Below are 18187 nucleotides of genomic sequence, written 5' to 3'. Positions count from 1 at the left end.
GTTGCAGGTGCTGTATTTTGGCTTGATGGACTGTGAGACAAAGACTGACATGTCAATGCAATCATCCACAATAAGCCCATGGGTAGATACAAGTGGGTAGGGCAGAGTAACCGACAGGCATACTGAAGGTATTTCCGTGAAAATGTGGAGAATTGTTCTGTGGCCGAAAGTTAAGTTGGAGGCCACCCGAGGATCAGAAATGGACTTTAGCCCAGGAGAGGGAATTTCTGGCCAGGACCCACACAGCAGCAAAATAAACCAGTAGGACAGTCATAGACTCAGCAGGTAACAGTAGCAATGGGGAATGGACTGTAAACAACACAAATTCCTTTCAAAGAGCAACTGAATAGAAGATCAGAGTCACAGCAGCTGACTGAGTGAGTCTTACAGTGCAGTCCAGTGGAGTAGCATAGTATAAATGGCACAGAAATCCAGGAATAGGGAAGTCAAATTTGAGCAAAGTTCCAGGGATCACCCATGAAGCCAAAGAGCAATCGGGGTCGGGGGATAGGCACTGGGCACGGTATCTCCATAAACATCTCCGCCTCGCTACCTTTCTCTCCTCCTTGAAGATGCTCCCTCGAAACCTACTTCAGTGATCAAGGTTTAGGACACCTGTCCTGGTACCTCATGTGGCTCGGTGTAAGATTTTATTTGATAATGATCCTGTGAAGCATCATGGAAGGTTTTATTATGTTACAGGCGCTATATAAATGCAAGCTGTTGTTGTAGATGGCTCTGCCATGGTGCGTTCTGTGGCAGATATGATGGGAGAAAATAGCTTCCATCTGTGCTCAACTTTCTCACACTCTGAAAATGTGAGGCAGATATCACATTTCAGAGTGGTCAATTACCCTCAGGTGGGTCACTTCCTGAGTTCAGCCCCAGTGGCCTAATGGATAAGGCACTGGCCTCCTAAGCCAGGGATTGTGGGTTCGAGTCCCACCTGGGGTGATGTCTTTTTAAAGATTGACAATACGGCAGTTGATGGTCACAGGGTGGGCAGGGTCGGGGGATGGGTCGTGCACACAGTATCTCCTGAAACAGCTCCGCCTTGCTACCTCTCGCTCCTCCTTTCAGACACTCCATAAAATCTGATGCCATGGCTCAGTGCGTGACAATTTTGTGTGTGAGTCAGAAGGTTGTGGGTTCAAATCCCATGACAGATAGAAATCTAGTTGATACTTCAGTACAGGTGGAGCTGCTGTATTTTGGCTTGAATTCATGGCAGAAAGTGTCATGGACTGTGAGACAAGTTTCCTGCAATCCCAAAATGACAATACAATCATCCACAATAAGCCCATGGATAGACACAATTGGGTAGGGCAGAGTAACCGACAGGTATACTGAAGGTATTTCCGTAACAATGTGGAGAATTGTTCTGTGGCCGAAAGTTAAGTTGGAGGCCACCCTCAGATCCAGAAATGGACTTTAACCCAGGAGAGGGAATTTCTAGCCAGGACCCACACAGCAGCAAAATAAACCAGAAGGACAGTCATAGACTCAGCAGGTAACAGTAGCAATGGAGAACGGACTGTAAACTACACAAAATTCCTTTCAAAGAGCAACTGAATAGAAGATCAGAGTCACAGCAGCTGACTGAGTCTTACAGTGCAGTCCAGTGGAGTAGCATAGTATGAATGGCAGAGAAATCCAGGAATGGTGAAGTCAAATTTGAGCAAAGTTCCAGGGCTCACCCATGAAAACAAAGATCAATCGGGGTCGGGGGATAGGCACTGGGCACGGTATCTCCATAAACATCTCCGCCTCGCGACCTTTCTCTCCTCCTTGAAGATACTTCCTTGAAACCTACTTCACTGGCCAATTGCCCTCAGGTGGGTCACTTCATGTATTCAGCCCCAGTGGCCTAATGGATAAGGCACTGGCCTTCTAAGCCAGGGATTGTGGGTTCGAGCCCCACCTGGGGTGATGTCTTTTTAAAGATTGACAATACGGCAGTTGCAGTTGGGCAAGTGATGTCAGGTTCAGCAAGGCAGGGAGGCTTCATTCGGACCAAGATGTCATCAACTTCAAATTTGTGCAAAGTTCCAGTGCTCACTGATGGTCACAGGGAAGGCATGGTCGGGGGATGGGTAATGGACACAGTATCTCCCGAAACAGCTCCGCCTTGCTACCTCTCGCTCCTCCTTTAAGACACTCCCTAAAAACTTGCTTTTTTCACCGCGAAATGGCCATAGCACAATAGGTAGCACTCTTGCTTGTGAGTCAGGTGGATCTTGGTTCAAATCCCACCACAGGCACTTAAACAAAATCTAATTGATACTTCAGTGCAAAGGGACTGTTGCAGGTGCTGTATTTTGGCTTGATGGACTGTGAGACAAAGACTGACATGTCAATGCAATCATCCACAATAAGCCCATGGGTAGATACAAGTGGGTAGGGCAGAGTAACCGACAGGCATACTGAAGGTATTTCCGTGAAAATGTGGAGAATTGTTCTGTGGCCGAAAGTTAAGTTGGAGGCCACCCGAGGATCAGAAATGGACTTTAGCCCAGGAGAGGGAATTTCTGGCCAGGACCCACACAGCAGCAAAATAAACCAGTAGCACAGTCATAGACTCAGCAGGTAACAGTAGCAATGGGGAATGGACTGTAAACAACACAAATTCCTTTCAAAGAGCAACTGAATAGAAGATCAGAGTCACAGCAGCTGACTGAGTCTTACAGTGCAGTCCAGTGGAGTAGAAACATAGAAACATAGAAAATAGGTGCAGGAGTAGGCCATTCGGCCCTTCTAGCCTGCACCGCCATTCAATGAGTTCATGGCTGAACATTCAACTTCAGTACCCCATTCCTGCTTTCTCGCCATACCCCTTGATCCCCCTAGCAGTAAGGACCTCATCTAACTCCTTTTTGAATATATTTAGTGAATTGGCCTCAACAACTTTCTGTGGTAGAGAATTCCACAGGTTCACCACTCTCTGGGTGAAGAAGTTCCTCCGCATCTCGGTCCTAAATGGCTTACCCCTTATCCTTAGACTGTGACCCCTGGTTCTGGACTTCCCCAACATTGGGAACATTCTTCCTGCATCTAACCTGTCTAACCCCGTCAGAATTTTATATGTTTCTATGAGGTCCCCTCTCATTCTTCTGAACTCCAGTGAATACAAGCCCAGTTGATCCAGTCTTTCTTGATAGGTCAGTCCCGCCATCCCGGGAATCAGTCTGGTGAACCTTCGCTGCACTCCCTCAATAGCAAGAATGTCCTTCCTCAGGTTAGGAGACCAAAACTGTACACAATACTCCAGGTGTGGCCTCACCAATGCCCTGTACAACTGTAGCAACACCTCCCTGCCCCTGTACTCAAATCCCCTTGCTATGAAGGCCAACATGCCATTTGCTTTCTTAACCGCCTGCTGCACCTGCATGCCAACCTTCAATGACTGATGTACCATGACACCCAGGTCTCTTTGCACCTCCCCTTTTCCTAATCTGTCACCATTCAGATAATAGTCTGTCTCTCTGTTTTTACCACCAAAGTGGATAACCTCACATTTATCCACATTATACTTCATCTGCCATGCATTTGCCCACTCACCTAACCTATCCAAGTCGCTCTGCAGCCTCACAGCATCCTCCTCGCAGCTCACACTGCCACCCAACTTAGTGTCATCCGCAAACTTGGAGATACTACACTCAATCCCCTCATCTAAATCATTAATGTACAGTGTAAACAGCTGGGGCCCCAGCACAGAACCCTGCGGTACCCCACTAGTCACTGCCTGCCATTCTGAAAAGTACCCATTTACTCCTACTCTTTGCTTCCTGTCTGACAACCAGTTCTCAATCCATGTCAGTACACTACCCCCAATCCCATGTGCTCTAACTTTGCACATCAATCTCTTGTGTGGGACCTTGTCGAACGCCTTCTGAAAGTCCAAATATACCACATCAACTGGTTCTCCCTTATCCACTCTACTGGAAACATCCTCAAAAAATTCCAGAAGATTTGTCAAGCATGATTTCCCTTTCACAAATCCATGCTGACTTGGACCTATCATGTCACCTCTTTCCAAATGCACTGCTATGACATCCTTAATAATTGATTCCATCATTTTACCCACTACCGATGTCAGGCTGACCGGTCTATAATTCCCTGTTTTCTCTCTCCCTCCTTTTTAAAAAAGTGGGGTTACATTGGCTACCCTCCACTCCATAGGAACTGATCCAGAGTCAATGGAATGTTGGAAAATGACTGTCAACGCATCCACTATTTCCAAGGCCACCTCCTTAAGTACTCTGGGATGCAGTCCATCAGGCCCTGGGGATTTATCGGCCTTCAATCCCATCAATTTCCCCAACACAATTTCCCGGCTAATAAGGATTTCCCTCAGTTCCTCCTCCTTACTAGACCCCCCGACCCCTTTTATAACCGGAAGGTTGTTCGTGTCCTCCTTCGTGAATACCGAACCAAAGTACTTGTTCAATTGGTCCGCCATTTCTTTGTTCCCCGTTATGACTTCCCCTGATTCTGACTGCAGGGGACCTACGTTTGTCTTTACTAACCTTTTTCTCTTTACATATCTATAGAAACTTTTGCAATCCGTCTTAATGTTCCCTGCAAGCTTCTTCTCATACTCCATTTTCCCTGCCCTAATCAAACCCTTTGTCCTCCTCTGCTGAGTTCTAAATTTCTCCCAGTCCCCAGGTTCGCTGCTATTTCTGGCCAATTTGTATGCCACTTCCTTGGCTTTAATACTATCCCTGATTTCCCTTGCGAGAGGTGGCAAGGCGGAGCTGTTTCAGGAGATAGTATAAATGGCACAGAAATCCAGGAATAGGGAAGTCAAATTTGAGCAAAGTTCCAGGGATCACCCATGAAGCCAAAGAGCAATCGGGGTCGGGGGATAGGCACTGGGCACGGTATCTCCATAAACATCTCCGCCTCGCTACCTTTCTCTCCTCCTTGAAGATGCTCCCTCGAAACCTACTTCAGTGATCAAGGTTTAGGACACCTGTCCTGGTACCTCATGTGGCTCGGTGTAAGATTTTATTTGATAATGATCCTGTGAAGCATCATGGAAGGTTTTATTATGTTACAGGCGCTATATAAATGCAAGCTGTTGTTGTAGATGGCTCTGCCATGGTGCGAGCAGTGGCAGATATGATGGGAGAAAATAGCTTCCATCTGTGCTCAACTTTCTCACACTCTGAAAATGTGAGGCAGATATCACATTTCAGAGTGGTCAATTACCCTCAGGTGGGTCACTTCATGAGTTCAGCCCCAGTGGCCTAATGGATAAGGCACTGGCCTCCTAAGCCAGGGATTGTGGGTTCGAGTCCCACCTGGGGTGATGTCTTTTTAAAGATTGACAATACGGCAGTTGATGGTCACAGGGTGGGCAGGGTCGGGGGATGGGTCGTGCACACAGTATCTCCTGAAACAGCTCCGCCTTGCCACCTCTCGCTCCTCCTTTCAGACACTCCATAAAATCTGATGCCATGGCTCAGTGCGTGACAATTTTGTGTGTGAGTCAGAAGGTTGTGGGTTCAAATCCCATGACAGATAGAAATCTAGTTGATACTTCAGTACAGTTGGAGCTGCTGTATTTTGGCTTGAATTCATGGCAGAAAGTGTCATGGACTGTGAGACAAGTTTCCTGCAATCCCAAAATGACAATACAATCATCCACAATAAGCCCATGGATAGACACAATTGGGTAGGGCAGAGTAACCGACAGGTATACTGAAGGTATTTCCGTAACAATGTGGAGAATTGTTCTGTGGCCGAAAGTTAAGTTGGAGGCCACCCTCAGATCCAGAAATGGACTTTAACCCAGGAGAGGGAATTTCTAGCCAGGACCCACACAGCAGCAAAATAAACCAGAAGGACAGTCATAGACTCAGCAGGTAACAGTAGCAATGGAGAACGGACTGTAAACTACACAAAATTCCTTTCAAAGAGCAACTGAATAGAAGATCAGAGTCACAGCAGCTGACTGAGTCTTACAGTGCAGTCCAGTGGAGTAGCATAGTATGAATGGCAGAGAAATCCAGGAATGGTGAAGTCAAATTTGAGCAAAGTTCCAGGGCTCACCCATGAAAACAAAGAGCAATCGGGGTCGGGGGATAGGCACTGGGCACGGTATCTCCATAAACATCTCCGCCTCGCGACCTTTCTCTCCTCCTTAGAAGATACTTCCTCGAAACCTACTTCACTGGCCAATTGCCCTCAGGTGGGTCACTTCATGTATTCAGCCCCAGTGGCCTAATGGATAAGGCACTGGCCTTCTAAGCCAGGGATTGTGGGTTCGAGCCCCACCTGGGGTGATGTCTTTTTAAAGATTGACAATACGGCAGTTGCAGTTGGGCAAGTGATGTCAGGTTCAGCAAGGCAGGGAGGCTTCATTCGGACCAAGATGTCATCAACTTCAAACTTGTGCAAAGTTCCAGTGCTCACTGATGGTCACAGGGAAGGCATGGTCGGGGGATGGGTAATGGACACAGTATCTCCCGAAACAGCTCCGCCTTGCTACCTCTCGCTCCTCCTTTAAGACACTCCCTAAAAACTTGCTTTTTTCACCGCGAAATGGCCATAGCACAATAGGTAGCACTCTTGCTTGTGAGTCAGGTGGATCTTGGTTCAAATCCCACCACAGGCACTTAAACAAAATCTAATTGATACTTCAGTGCAAAGGGACTGTTGCAGGTGCTGTATTTTGGCTTGATGGACTGTGAGACAAAGACTGACATGTCAATGCAATCATCCACAATAAGCCCATGGGTAGATACAAGTGGGTAGGGCAGATTAACCGACAGGCATACTGAAGGTATTTCCGTGAAAATGTGGAGAATTGTTCTGTGGCCGAAAGTTAAGTTGGAGGCCACCCGAGGATCAGAAATGGACTTTAGCCCAGGAGAGGGAATTTCTGGCCAGGACCCACACAGCAGCAAAATAAACCAGTAGGACAGTCATAGACTCAGCAGGTAACAGTAGCAATGGGGAATGGACTGTAAACAACACAAATTCCTTTCAAAGAGCAACTGAATAGAAGATCAGAGTCACAGCAGCTGACTGAGTCTTACAGTGCAGTCCAGTGGAGTAGCATAGTATAAATGGCACAGAAATCCAGGAATAGGGAAGTCAAATTTGAGCAAAGTTCCAGGGATCACCCATGAAGCCAAAGAGCAATCGGGGTCGGGGGATAGGCACTGGGCACGGTATCTCCATAAACATCTCCGCCTCGCTACCTTTCTCTCCTCCTTGAAGATGCTCCCTCGAAACCTACTTCAGTGATCAAGGTTTAGGACACCTGTCCTGGTACCTCATGTGGCTCGGTGTAAGATTTTATTTGATAATGATCCTGTGAAGCATCATGGAAGGTTTTATTATGTTACAGGCGCTATATAAATGCAAGCTGTTGTTGTAGATGGCTCTGCCATGGTGCGAGCAGTGGCAGATATGATGGGAGAAAATAGCTTCCATCTGTGCTCAACTTTCTCACACTCTGAAAATGTGAGGCAGATATCACATTTCAGAGTGGTCAATTACCCTCAGGTGGGTCACTTCATGAGTTCAGCCCCAGTGGCCTAATGGATAAGGCACTGGCCTCCTAAGCCAGGGATTGTGGGTTCGAGTCCCACCTGGGGTGATGTCTTTTTAAAGATTGACAATACGGCAGTTGATGGTCACAGGGTGGGCAGGGTCGGGGGATGGGTCGTGCACACAGTATCTCCTGAAACAGCTCCGCCTTGCCACCTCTCGCTCCTCCTTTCAGACACTCCATAAAATCTGATGCCATGGCTCAGTGCGTGACAATTTTGTGTGTGAGTCAGAAGGTTGTGGGTTCAAATCCCATGACAGATAGAAATCTAGTTGATACTTCAGTACAGTTGGAGCTGCTGTATTTTGGCTTGAATTCATGGCAGAAAGTGTCATGGACTGTGAGACAAGTTTCCTGCAATCCCAAAATGACAATACAATCATCCACAATAAGCCCATGGATAGACACAATTGGGTAGGGCAGAGTAACCGACAGGTATACTGAAGGTATTTCCGTAACAATGTGGAGAATTGTTCTGTGGCCGAAAGTTAAGTTGGAGGCCACCCTCAGATCCAGAAATGGACTTTAACCCAGGAGAGGGAATTTCTGGCCAGGACCCACACAGCAGCAAAATAAACCAGTAGGACAGTCATAGACTCAGCAGGTAACAGTAGCAATGGGGAATGGACTGTAAACAACACAAATTCCTTTCAAAGAGCAACTGAATAGAAGATCAGAGTCACAGCAGCTGACTGAGTCCAGTGGAGTAGCATAGTATGAATGGCAGAGAAATCCAGGAATGGTGAAGTCAAATTTGAGCAAAGTTCCAGGGCTCACCCATGAAAACAAAGAGCAATCGGGGTCGGGGGATAGGCACTGGGCACGGTATCTCCATAAACATCTCCGCCTCGCGACCTTTCTCTCCTCCTTGAAGATACTTCCTCGAAACCTACTTCACTGGCCAATTGCCCTCAGGTGGGTCACTTCACGTATTCAGCCCCAGTGGCCTAATGGATAAGGCACTGGCCTTCTAAACCAGGGATTGTGGGTTCGAGCCCCACCTGGGGTGATGTCTTTTTAAAGATTGACAATACGGCAGTTGCAGTTGGGCAAGTGATGTCAGGTTCAGCAAGGCAGGGAGGCTTCATTCGGACCAAGATGTCATCAACTTCAAATTTGTGCAAAGTTCCAGTGCTCACTGATGGTCACAGGGAAGGCATGGTCGGGGGATGGGTAATGGACACAGTATCTCCCGAAACAGCTCCGCCTTGCTACCTCTCGCTCCTCCTTTAAGACACTCCCTAAAAACTTGCTTTTTTCACCGCGAAATGGCCATAGCACAATAGGTAGCACTCTTGCTTGTGAGTCAGGTGGATCTGGGTTCAAATCCCACCACAGGCACTTAAACAAAATCTAATTGATACTTCAGTGCAAAGGGACTGTTGCAGGTGCTGTATTTTGGCTTGATGGACTGTGAGACAAAGACTGACATGTCAATGCAATCATCCACAATAAGCCCATGGGTAGATACAAGTGGGTAGGGCAGAGTAACCGACAGGCATACTGAAGGTATTTCCGTGAAAATGTGGAGAATTGTTCTGTGGCCGAAAGTTAAGTTGGAGGCCACCCGAGGATCAGAAATGGACTTTAGCCCAGGAGAGGGAATTTCTGGCCAGGATCCACACAGCAGCAAAATAAACCAGTAGGACAGTCATAGACTCAGCAGGTAACAGTAGCAATGGGGAATGGACTGTAAACAACACAAATTCCTTTCAAAGAGCAACTGAATAGAAGATCAGAGTCACAGCAGCTGACTGAGTCTTACAGTGCAGTCCAGTGGAGTAGCGTAGTATAAATGGCACAGAAATCCAGGAATAGGGAAGTCAAATTTGAGCAAAGTTCCAGGGATCACCCATGAAGCCAAAGAGCAATCGGGGTCGGGGGATAGGCACTGGGCACGGTATCTCCATAAACATCTCCGCCTCGCTACCTTTCTCTCCTCCTTGAAGATGCTCCCTCGAAACCTACTTCAGTGATCAAGGTTTAGGACACCTGTCCTGGTACCTCATGTGGCTCGGTGTAAGATTTTATTTGATAATGATCCTGTGAAGCATCATGGAAGGTTTTATTATGTTACAGGCGCTATATAAATGCAAGCTGTTGTTGTAGATGGCTCTGCCATGGTGCGAGCAGTGGCAGATATGATGGGAGAAAATAGCTTCCATCTGTGCTCAACTTTCTCACACTCTGAAAATGTGAGGCAGATATCACATTTCAGAGTGGTCAATTACCCTCAGGTGGGTCACTTCATGAGTTCAGCCCCAGTGGCCTAATGGATAAGGCACTGGCCTCCTAAGCCAGGGATTGTGGGTTCGAGTCCCACCTGGGGTGATGTCTTTTTAAAGATTGACAATACGGCAGTTGATGGTCACAGGGTGGGCAGGGTCGGGGGATGGGTCGTGCACACAGTATCTCCTGAAACAGCTCCGCCTTGCTACCTCTCGCTCCTCCTTTCAGACACTCCATAAAATCTGATGCCATGGCTCAGTGCGTGACAATTTTGTGTGAGAGTCAGAAGGTTGTGGGTTCAAATCCCATGACAGATAGAAATCTAGTTGATACTTCAGTACAGTTGGAGCTGCTGTATTTTGGCTTGAATTCATGGCAGAAAGTGTCATGGACTGTGAGACAAGTTTCCTGCAATCCCAAAATGACAATACAATCATCCACAATAAGCCCATGGATAGACACAATTGGGTAGGGCAGAGTAACCGACAGGTATGCTGAAGGTATTTCCGTAACAATGTGGAGAATTGTTCTGTGGCCGAAAGTTAAGTTGGAGGCCACCCTCAGATCCAGAAATGGACTTTAACCCAGGAGAGGGAATTTCTAGCCAGGACCCACACAGCAGCAAAATAAACCAGAAGGACAGTCATAGACTCAGCAGGTAACAGTAGCAATGGAGAACGGACTGTAAACTACACAACTGAATAGAAGATCAGAGTCACAGCAGCTGACTGAGTCTTACAGTGCAGTCCAGTGGAGTAGCATAGTATGAATGGCAGAGAAATCCAGGAATGGTGAAGTCAAATTTGAGCAAAGTTCCAGGGCTCACCCATGAAAACAAAGAGCAATCGGGGTCGGGGGATAGGCACTGTGCACGGTATCTCCATAAACATCTCCGCCTCGCGACCTTTCTCTCCTCCTTAGAAGATACTTCCTCGAAACCTACTTCACTGGCCAAATGCCCTCAGGTGGGTCACTTCATGTATTCAGCCCCAGTGGCCTAATGGATAAGGCACTGGCCTTCTAAGCCAGGGATTGTGGGTTCGAGCCCCACCTGGGGTGATGTCTTTTTAAAGATTGACAATACGGCAGTTGCAGTTGGGCAAGTGATGTCAGGTTCAGCAAGGCAGGGAGGCTTCATTCGGACCAAGATGTCATCAACTTCAAACTTGTGCAAAGTTCCAGTGCTCACTGATGGTCACAGGGAAGGCATGGTCGGGGGATGGGTAATGGACACAGTATCTCCCGAAACAGCTCCGCCTTGCTACCTCTCGCTCCTCCTTTAAGACACTCCCTAAAAAACTTGCTTTTTTCACTGCGAAATGGCCATAGCACAATAGGTAGCACTCTTGCTTGTGAGTCAGGTGGATCTGGGTTCAAATCCCACCACAGGCACTTAAACAAAATCTAATTGACACTTCAGTGCAAAGGGACTGTTGCAGGTGCTGTATTTTGGCTTGATGGACTGTGAGACAAAGACTGACATGTCAATGCAATCATCCACAATAAGCCCATGGGTAGATACAAGTGGGTAGGGCAGAGTAACCGACAGGCATACTGAAGGTATTTCCGTGAAAATGTGGAGAATTGTTCTGTGGCCGAAAGTTAAGTTGGAGGCCACCCGAGGATCAGAAATGGACTTTAGCCCAGGAGAGGGAATTTCTGGCCAGGACCCACACAGCAGCAAAATAAACCAGTAGGACAGTCATAGACTCAGCAGGTAACAGTAGCAATGGGGAATGGACTGTAAACAACACAAATTCCTTTCAAAGAGCAACTGAATAGAAGATCAGAGTCACAGCAGCTGACTGAGTCTTACAGTGCAGTCCAGTGGAGTAGCATAGTATAAATGGCACAGAAATCCAGGAATAGGGAAGTCAAATTTGAGCAAAGTTCCAGGGATCACCCATGAAGCCAAAGAGCAATCGGGGTCGGGGGATAGGCACTGGGCACGGTATCTCCATAAACATCTCCGCCTCGCTACCTTTCTCTCCTCCTTGAAGATGCTCCCTCGAAACCTACTTCAGTGATCAAGGTTTAGGACACCTGTCCTGGTACCTCATGTGGCTCGGTGTAAGATTTTATTTGATAATGATCCTGTGAAGCATCATGGAAGGTTTTATTATGTTACAGGCGCTATATAAATGCAAGCTGTTGTTGTAGATGGCTCTGCCATGGTGCGAGCAGTGGCAGATATGATGGGAGAAAATAGCTTCCATCTGTGCTCAACTTTCTCACACTCTGAAAATGTGAGGCAGATATCACATTTCAGAGTGGTCAATTACCCTCAGGTGGGTCACTTCATGAGTTCAGCCCCAGTGGCCTAATGGATAAGGCACTGGCCTCCTAAGCCAGGGATTGTGGGTTCGAGTCCCACCTGGGGTGATGTCTTTTTAAAGATTGACAATACGGCAGTTGATGGTCACAGGGTGGGCAGGGTCGGGGGATGGGTCGTGCACACAGTATCTCCTGAAACAGCTCCGCCTTGCTACCTCTCGCTCCTCCTTTCAGACACTCCATAAAATCTGATGCCATGGCTCAGTGCGTGACAATTTTGTGTGTGAGTCAGAAGGTTGTGGGTTCAAATCCCATGACAGATAGAAATCTAGTTGATACTTCAGTACAGTTGGAGCTGCTGTATTTTGGCTTGAATTCATGGCAGAAAGTGTCATGGACTGTGAGACAAGTTTCCCGCAATCCCAAAATGACAATACAATCATCCACAATAAGCCCATGGATAGACACAATTGGGTAGGGCAGAGTAACCGACAGGTATACTGAAGGTATTTCCGTAACAATGTGGAGAATTGTTCTGTGGCCGAAAGTTAAGTTGGAGGCCACCCTCAGATCCAGAAATGGACTTTAACCCAGGAGAGGGAATTCCTGGCCAGGACCCACACAGCAGCAAAATAAACCAGTAGGACAGTCATAGACTCAGCAGGTAACAGTAGCAATGGGGAATGGACTGTAAACAACACAAATTCCTTTCAAAGAGCAACTGAATAGAAGATCAGAGTCACAGCAGCTGACTGAGTCCAGTGGAGTAGCATAGTATGAATGGCAGAGAAATCCAGGAATGGTGAAGTCAAATTTGAGCAAAGTTCCAGGGCTCACCCATGAAAACAAAGAGCAATCGGGGTCGGGGGATAGGCACTGGGCACGGTATCTCCATAAACATCTCCGCCTCGCGACCTTTCTCTCCTCCTTGAAGATACTTCCTCGAAACCTACTTCACTGGCCAATTGCCCTCAGGTGGGTCACTTCATGTATTCAGCCCCAGTGGCCTAATGGATAAGGCACTGGCCTTCTAAGCCAGGGATTGTGGGTTCGAGCCCCACCTGGGGTGATGTCTTTTTAAAGATTGACAATACGGCAGTTGCAGTTGGGCAAGTGATGTCAGGTTCAGCAAGGCAGGGAGGCTTCATTCGGACCAAGATGTCATCAACTTCAAATTTGTGCAAAGTTCCAGTGCTCACTGATGGTCACAGGGAAGGCATGGTCGGGGGATGGGTAATGGACACAGTATCTCCCGAAACAGCTCCGCCTTGCTACCTCTCGCTCCTCCTTTAAGACACTCCCTAAAAACTTGCTTTTTTCACCGCGAAATGGCCATAGCACAATAGGTAGCACTCTTGCTTGTGAGTCAGGTGGATCTTGGTTCAAATCCCACCACAGGCACTTAAACAAAATCTAATTGATACTTCAGTGCAAAGGGACTGTTGCAGGTGCTGTATTTTGGCTTGATGGACTGTGAGACAAAGACTGACATGTCAATGCAATCATCCACAATAAGCCCGTGGGTAGGGCAGAGTAACCGACAGGCATACTGAAGGTATTTCCGTGAAAATGTGGAGAATTGTTCTGTGGCCGAAAGTTAAGTTGGAGGCCACCCGAGGATCAGAAATGGACTTTAGCCCAGGAGAGGGAATTTCTGGCCAGGACCCACACAGCAGCAAAATAAACCAGTAGGACAGTCATAGACTCAGCAGGTAACAGTAGCAATGGGGAATGGACTGTAAACAACACAAATTCCTTTCAAAGAGCAACTAAATAGAAGATCAGAGTCACAGCAGCTGACTGAGTCTTACAGTGCAGTCCAGTGGAGTAGCATAGTATGAATGGCAGAGAAATCCAGGAATGGTGAAGTCAAATTTGAGCAAAGTTCCAGGGCTCACCCATGAAAACAAAGATCAATCGGGGTCGGGGGATAGGCACTGGGCACGGTATCTCCATAAACATCTCCGCCTCGCGACCTTTCTCTCCTCCTTGAAGATACTTCCTCGAAACCTCCTTCACTGGCCAATTGCCCTCAGGTGGGTCACTTCATGTGTTCAGCCCCAGTGCCTAATGGATAAGGCACTGGCCTTCTAAGCCAGGGATTGTGGGTTCGAGCCCCACCTGGGGTGATGTCTTTTTAAAGATTGACAATACGGCAGTTGCAGTTGGGCAAGTGATGTCAGGTTCAGCAAGGCAGGGAGGCTTCATTCGGACCAAGATGTCATCAACTTCAAATTTGTGCAAAGTTCCAGAGCTCACTGATGGTCACAGGGAAGGCATGGTCGGGGGATGGGTAATGGACACAGTATCTCCCGAAACAGCTCCGCCTTGCTACCTCTCGCTCCTCCTTTAAGACACTCCCTAAAAACTTGCTTTTTTCACCGCGAAATGGCCATAGCACAATAGGTAGCACTCTTGCTTGTGAGTCAGGTGGATCTGGGTTCAAATCCCACCACAGGCACTTAAACAAAATCTAATTGATACTTCAGTGCAAAGGGACTGTTGCAGGTGCTGTATTTTGGCTTGATGGACTGTGAGACAAAGACTGACATGTCAATGCAATCATCCACAATAAGCCCATGGGTAGATACAAGTGGGTAGGGCAGAGTAACCGACAGGCATACTGAAGGTATTTCCGTGAAAATGTGGAGAATTGTTCTGTGGCCGAAAGTTAAGTTGGAGGCCACCCGAGGATCAGAAATGGACTTTAGCCCAGGAGAGGGAATTTCTGGCCAGGACCCACACAGCAGCAAAATAAACCAGTAGGACAGTCATAGACTCAGCAGGTAACAGTAGCAATGGGGAATGGACTGTAAACAACATAAATTCCTTTCAAAGAGCAACTGAATAGAAGATCAGAGTCACAGCAGCTGACTGAGTCTTACAGTGCAGTCCAGTGGAGTAGCATAGTATAAATGGCACAGAAATCCAGGAATAGGGAAGTCAAATTTGAGCAAAGTTCCAGGGATCACCCATGAAGCCAAAGAGCAATCGGGGTCGGGGGATAGGCACTGGGCACGGTATCTCCATAAACATCTCCGCCTCGCTACCTTTCTCTCCTCCTTGAAGATGCTCCCTCGAAACCTACTTCAGTGATCAAGGTTTAGGACACCTGTCCTGGTACCTCATGTGGCTCGGTGTAAGATTTTATTTGATAATGATCCTGTGAAGCATCATGGAAGGTTTTATTATGTTACAGGCGCTATATAAATGCAAGCTGTTGTTGTAGATGGCTCTGCCATGGTGCGAGCAGTGGCAGATATGATGGGAGAAAATAGCTTCCATCTGTGCTCAACTTTCTCACACTCTGAAAATGTGAGGCAGATATCACATTTCAGAGTGGTCAATTACCCTCAGGTGGGTCACTTCCTGAGTTCAGCCCCAGTGGCCTAATGGATAAGGCACTGGCCTCCTAAGCCAGGGATTGTGGGTTCGAGTCCCACCTGGGGTGATGTCTTTTTAAAGATTGACAATACGGCAGTTGATGGTCACAGGGTGGGCAGGGTCGGGGGATGGGTCGTGCACACAGTATCTCCTGAAACAGCTCCGCCTTGCTACCTCTCGCTCCTCCTTTCAGACACTCCATAAAATCTGATGCCATGGCTCAGTGCGTGACAATTTTGTGTGTGAGTCAGAAGGTTGTGGGTTCAAATCCCATGACAGATAGAAATCTAGTTGATACTTCAGTACAGTTGGAGCTGCTGTATTTTGGCTTGAATTCATGGCAGAAAGTGTCATGGACTGTGAGACAAGTTTCCTGCAATCCCAAAATGACAATACAATCATCCACAATAAGCCCATGGATAGACACAATTGGGTAGGGCAGAGTAACCGACAGGTATACTGAAGGTATTTCCGTAACAATGTGGAGAATTGTTCTGTGGCCGAAAGTTAAGTTGGAGGCCACCCTCAGATCCAGAAATGGACTTTAACCCAGGAGAGGGAATTTCTAGCCAGGACCCACACAGCAGCAAAATAAACCAGAAGGACAGTCATAGACTCAGCAGGTAACAGTAGCAATGGAGAACGGACTGTAAACTACACAAAATTCCTTTCAAAGAGCAACTGAATAGAAGATCAGAGTCACAGCAGCTGACTGAGTCTTACAGTGCAGTCCAGTGGAGTAGCATAGTATGAATGGCAGAGAAATCCAGGAATGGTGAAGTCAAATTTGAGCAAAGTTCCAGGGCTCACCCATGAAAACAAAGAGCAATCGGGGTCGGGGGATAGGCACTGGGCACGGTATCTCCATAAACATCTCCGCCTCGCGACCTTTCTCTCCTCCTTGAAGATACTTCCTCGAAACCTCCTTCACTGGCCAATTGCCCTCAGGTGGGTCACTTCATGTGTTCAGCCCCAGTGCCTAATGGATAAGGCACTGGCCTTCTAAGCCAGGGATTGTGGGTTCGAGCCCCACCTGGGGTGATGTCTTTTTAAAGATTGACAATACGGCAGTTGCAGTTGGGCAAGTGATGTCAGGTTCAGCAAGGCAGGGAGGCTTCATTCGGACCAAGATGTCATCAACTTCAAATTTGTGCAAAGTTCCAGAGCTCACTGATGGTCACAGGGAAGGCATGGTCGGGGGATGGGTAATGGACACAGTATCTCCCGAAACAGCTCCGCCTTGCTACCTCTCGCTCCTCCTTTAAGACACTCCCTAAAAACTTGCTTTTTTCACCGCGAAATGGCCATAGCACAATAGGTAGCACTCTTGCTTGTGAGTCAGGTGGATCTGGGTTCAAATCCCACCACAGGCACTTAAACAAAATCTAATTGATACTTCAGTGCAAAGGGACTGTTGCAGGTGCTGTATTTTGGCTTGATGGACTGTGAGACAAAGACTGACATGTCAATGCAATCATCCACAATAAGCCCATGGGTAGATACAAGTGGGTAGGGCAGAGTAACCGACAGGCATACTGAAGGTATTTCCGTGAAAATGTGGAGAATTGTTCTGTGGCCGAAAGTTAAGTTGGAGGCCACCCGAGGATCAGAAATGGACTTTAGCCCAGGAGAGGGAATTTCTGGCCAGGACCCACACAGCAGCAAAATAAACCAGTAGGACAGTCATAGACTCAGCAGGTAACAGTAGCAATGGGGAATGGACTGTAAACAACATAAATTCCTTTCAAAGAGCAACTGAATAGAAGATCAGAGTCACAGCAGCTGACTGAGTCTTACAGTGCAGTCCAGTGGAGTAGCATAGTATAAATGGCACAGAAATCCAGGAATAGGGAAGTCAAATTTGAGCAAAGTTCCAGGGATCACCCATGAAGCCAAAGAGCAATCGGGGTCGGGGGACAGGCACTGGGCACGGTATCTCCATAAACATCTCCGCCTCGCTACCTTTCTCTCCTCTTTGAAGATGCTCCCTCGAAACCTACTTCAGTGATCAAGGTTTAGGACACCTGTCCTGGTACCTCATGTGGCTCGGTGTCAGATTTTATTTGATAATGATCCTGTGAAGCATCATGGAAGGTTTTATTATGTTGCAGGCGCTATATAAATGCAAGCTGTTGTTGTAGATGGCTCTGCCATGGTGCGAGCAGTGGCAGATATGATGGGAGAAAATAGCTTCCATCTGTGCTCAACTTTCTCACACTCTGAAAATGTGAGGCAGATATCACATGTCAGAGTGGTCAATTACCCACAGGTGGGTCACTTCATGAGTTCAGCCCCAGTGGCCTAATGGATAAGGCACTGGCCTCCTAAGCCAGGGATTGTGGGTTTGAGTCCCACCTGGGGTGATGTCTTTTTAAAGATTGACAATACGGCAGTTGATGGTCACAGGGTGGGCAGGGTCGGGGGATGGGTCGTGCACACAGTATCTCCTGAAACAGCTCCGCCTTGCTACCTCTCGCTCCTCCTTTCAGACACTCCATAAAATCTGATGCCATGGCTCAGTGCGTGACAATTTTGTGTGTGAGTCAGAAGGTTGTGGGTTCAAATCCCATGACAGATAGAAATCTAGTTGATACTTCAGTACAGTTGGAGCTGCTGTATTTTGGCTTGAATTCATGGCAGAAAGTGTCATGGACTGTGAGACAAGTTTCCTGCAATCCCAAAATGACAATACAATCATCCACAATAAGCCCATGGATAGACACAATTGGGTAGGGC

At 47.4% G+C, this 18187-nt stretch overlaps 14 non-coding genes across 14 annotated transcripts; all 14 read left to right on the top strand.

The window, feature by feature from the left end:
* The first annotated feature begins 881 nt into the window (after window positions 1–881).
* trnar-ccu (transfer RNA arginine (anticodon CCU)) lies at window positions 882–954 on the top strand. Its single transcript has one exon. It is a non-coding gene; the product is annotated as a tRNA-Arg (tRNA).
* Window positions 955–1856: 902 nt separating this feature from the next.
* Window positions 1857–1929, top strand: trnar-ucu (transfer RNA arginine (anticodon UCU)). The gene has a single exon. It is a non-coding gene; the product is annotated as a tRNA-Arg (tRNA).
* Window positions 1930–5241: 3312 nt separating this feature from the next.
* trnar-ccu (transfer RNA arginine (anticodon CCU)) lies at window positions 5242–5314 on the top strand. Its single transcript has one exon. It is a non-coding gene; the product is annotated as a tRNA-Arg (tRNA).
* Window positions 5315–6217: 903 nt separating this feature from the next.
* On the top strand, window positions 6218–6290 carry trnar-ucu (transfer RNA arginine (anticodon UCU)). The gene has a single exon. It is a non-coding gene; the product is annotated as a tRNA-Arg (tRNA).
* Window positions 6291–7539: 1249 nt separating this feature from the next.
* trnar-ccu (transfer RNA arginine (anticodon CCU)) lies at window positions 7540–7612 on the top strand. The gene has a single exon. It is a non-coding gene; the product is annotated as a tRNA-Arg (tRNA).
* Window positions 7613–8500: 888 nt separating this feature from the next.
* trnar-ucu (transfer RNA arginine (anticodon UCU)) lies at window positions 8501–8573 on the top strand. The gene has a single exon. It is a non-coding gene; the product is annotated as a tRNA-Arg (tRNA).
* A 1249-nt stretch (window positions 8574–9822) lies between these two features.
* Window positions 9823–9895, top strand: trnar-ccu (transfer RNA arginine (anticodon CCU)). The gene has a single exon. It is a non-coding gene; the product is annotated as a tRNA-Arg (tRNA).
* Window positions 9896–10779: 884 nt separating this feature from the next.
* trnar-ucu (transfer RNA arginine (anticodon UCU)) lies at window positions 10780–10852 on the top strand. The gene has a single exon. It is a non-coding gene; the product is annotated as a tRNA-Arg (tRNA).
* A 1250-nt stretch (window positions 10853–12102) lies between these two features.
* On the top strand, window positions 12103–12175 carry trnar-ccu (transfer RNA arginine (anticodon CCU)). Its single transcript has one exon. It is a non-coding gene; the product is annotated as a tRNA-Arg (tRNA).
* An 888-nt stretch (window positions 12176–13063) lies between these two features.
* trnar-ucu (transfer RNA arginine (anticodon UCU)) lies at window positions 13064–13136 on the top strand. Its single transcript has one exon. It is a non-coding gene; the product is annotated as a tRNA-Arg (tRNA).
* A 988-nt stretch (window positions 13137–14124) lies between these two features.
* On the top strand, window positions 14125–14196 carry trnar-ucu (transfer RNA arginine (anticodon UCU)). Its single transcript has one exon. It is a non-coding gene; the product is annotated as a tRNA-Arg (tRNA).
* A 1249-nt stretch (window positions 14197–15445) lies between these two features.
* trnar-ccu (transfer RNA arginine (anticodon CCU)) lies at window positions 15446–15518 on the top strand. The gene has a single exon. It is a non-coding gene; the product is annotated as a tRNA-Arg (tRNA).
* A 902-nt stretch (window positions 15519–16420) lies between these two features.
* Window positions 16421–16492, top strand: trnar-ucu (transfer RNA arginine (anticodon UCU)). The gene has a single exon. It is a non-coding gene; the product is annotated as a tRNA-Arg (tRNA).
* A 1249-nt stretch (window positions 16493–17741) lies between these two features.
* Window positions 17742–17814, top strand: trnar-ccu (transfer RNA arginine (anticodon CCU)). Its single transcript has one exon. It is a non-coding gene; the product is annotated as a tRNA-Arg (tRNA).
* The last annotated feature ends 373 nt before the right edge of the window (window positions 17815–18187 follow it).

This window comes from Pristiophorus japonicus, chromosome 19, assembly GCF_044704955.1.
Source record: "Pristiophorus japonicus isolate sPriJap1 chromosome 19, sPriJap1.hap1, whole genome shotgun sequence".
NCBI lineage: Eukaryota > Metazoa > Chordata > Chondrichthyes > Pristiophoridae > Pristiophorus > Pristiophorus japonicus.
This window is presented reverse-complemented; position numbering and strand designations above follow the sequence as displayed.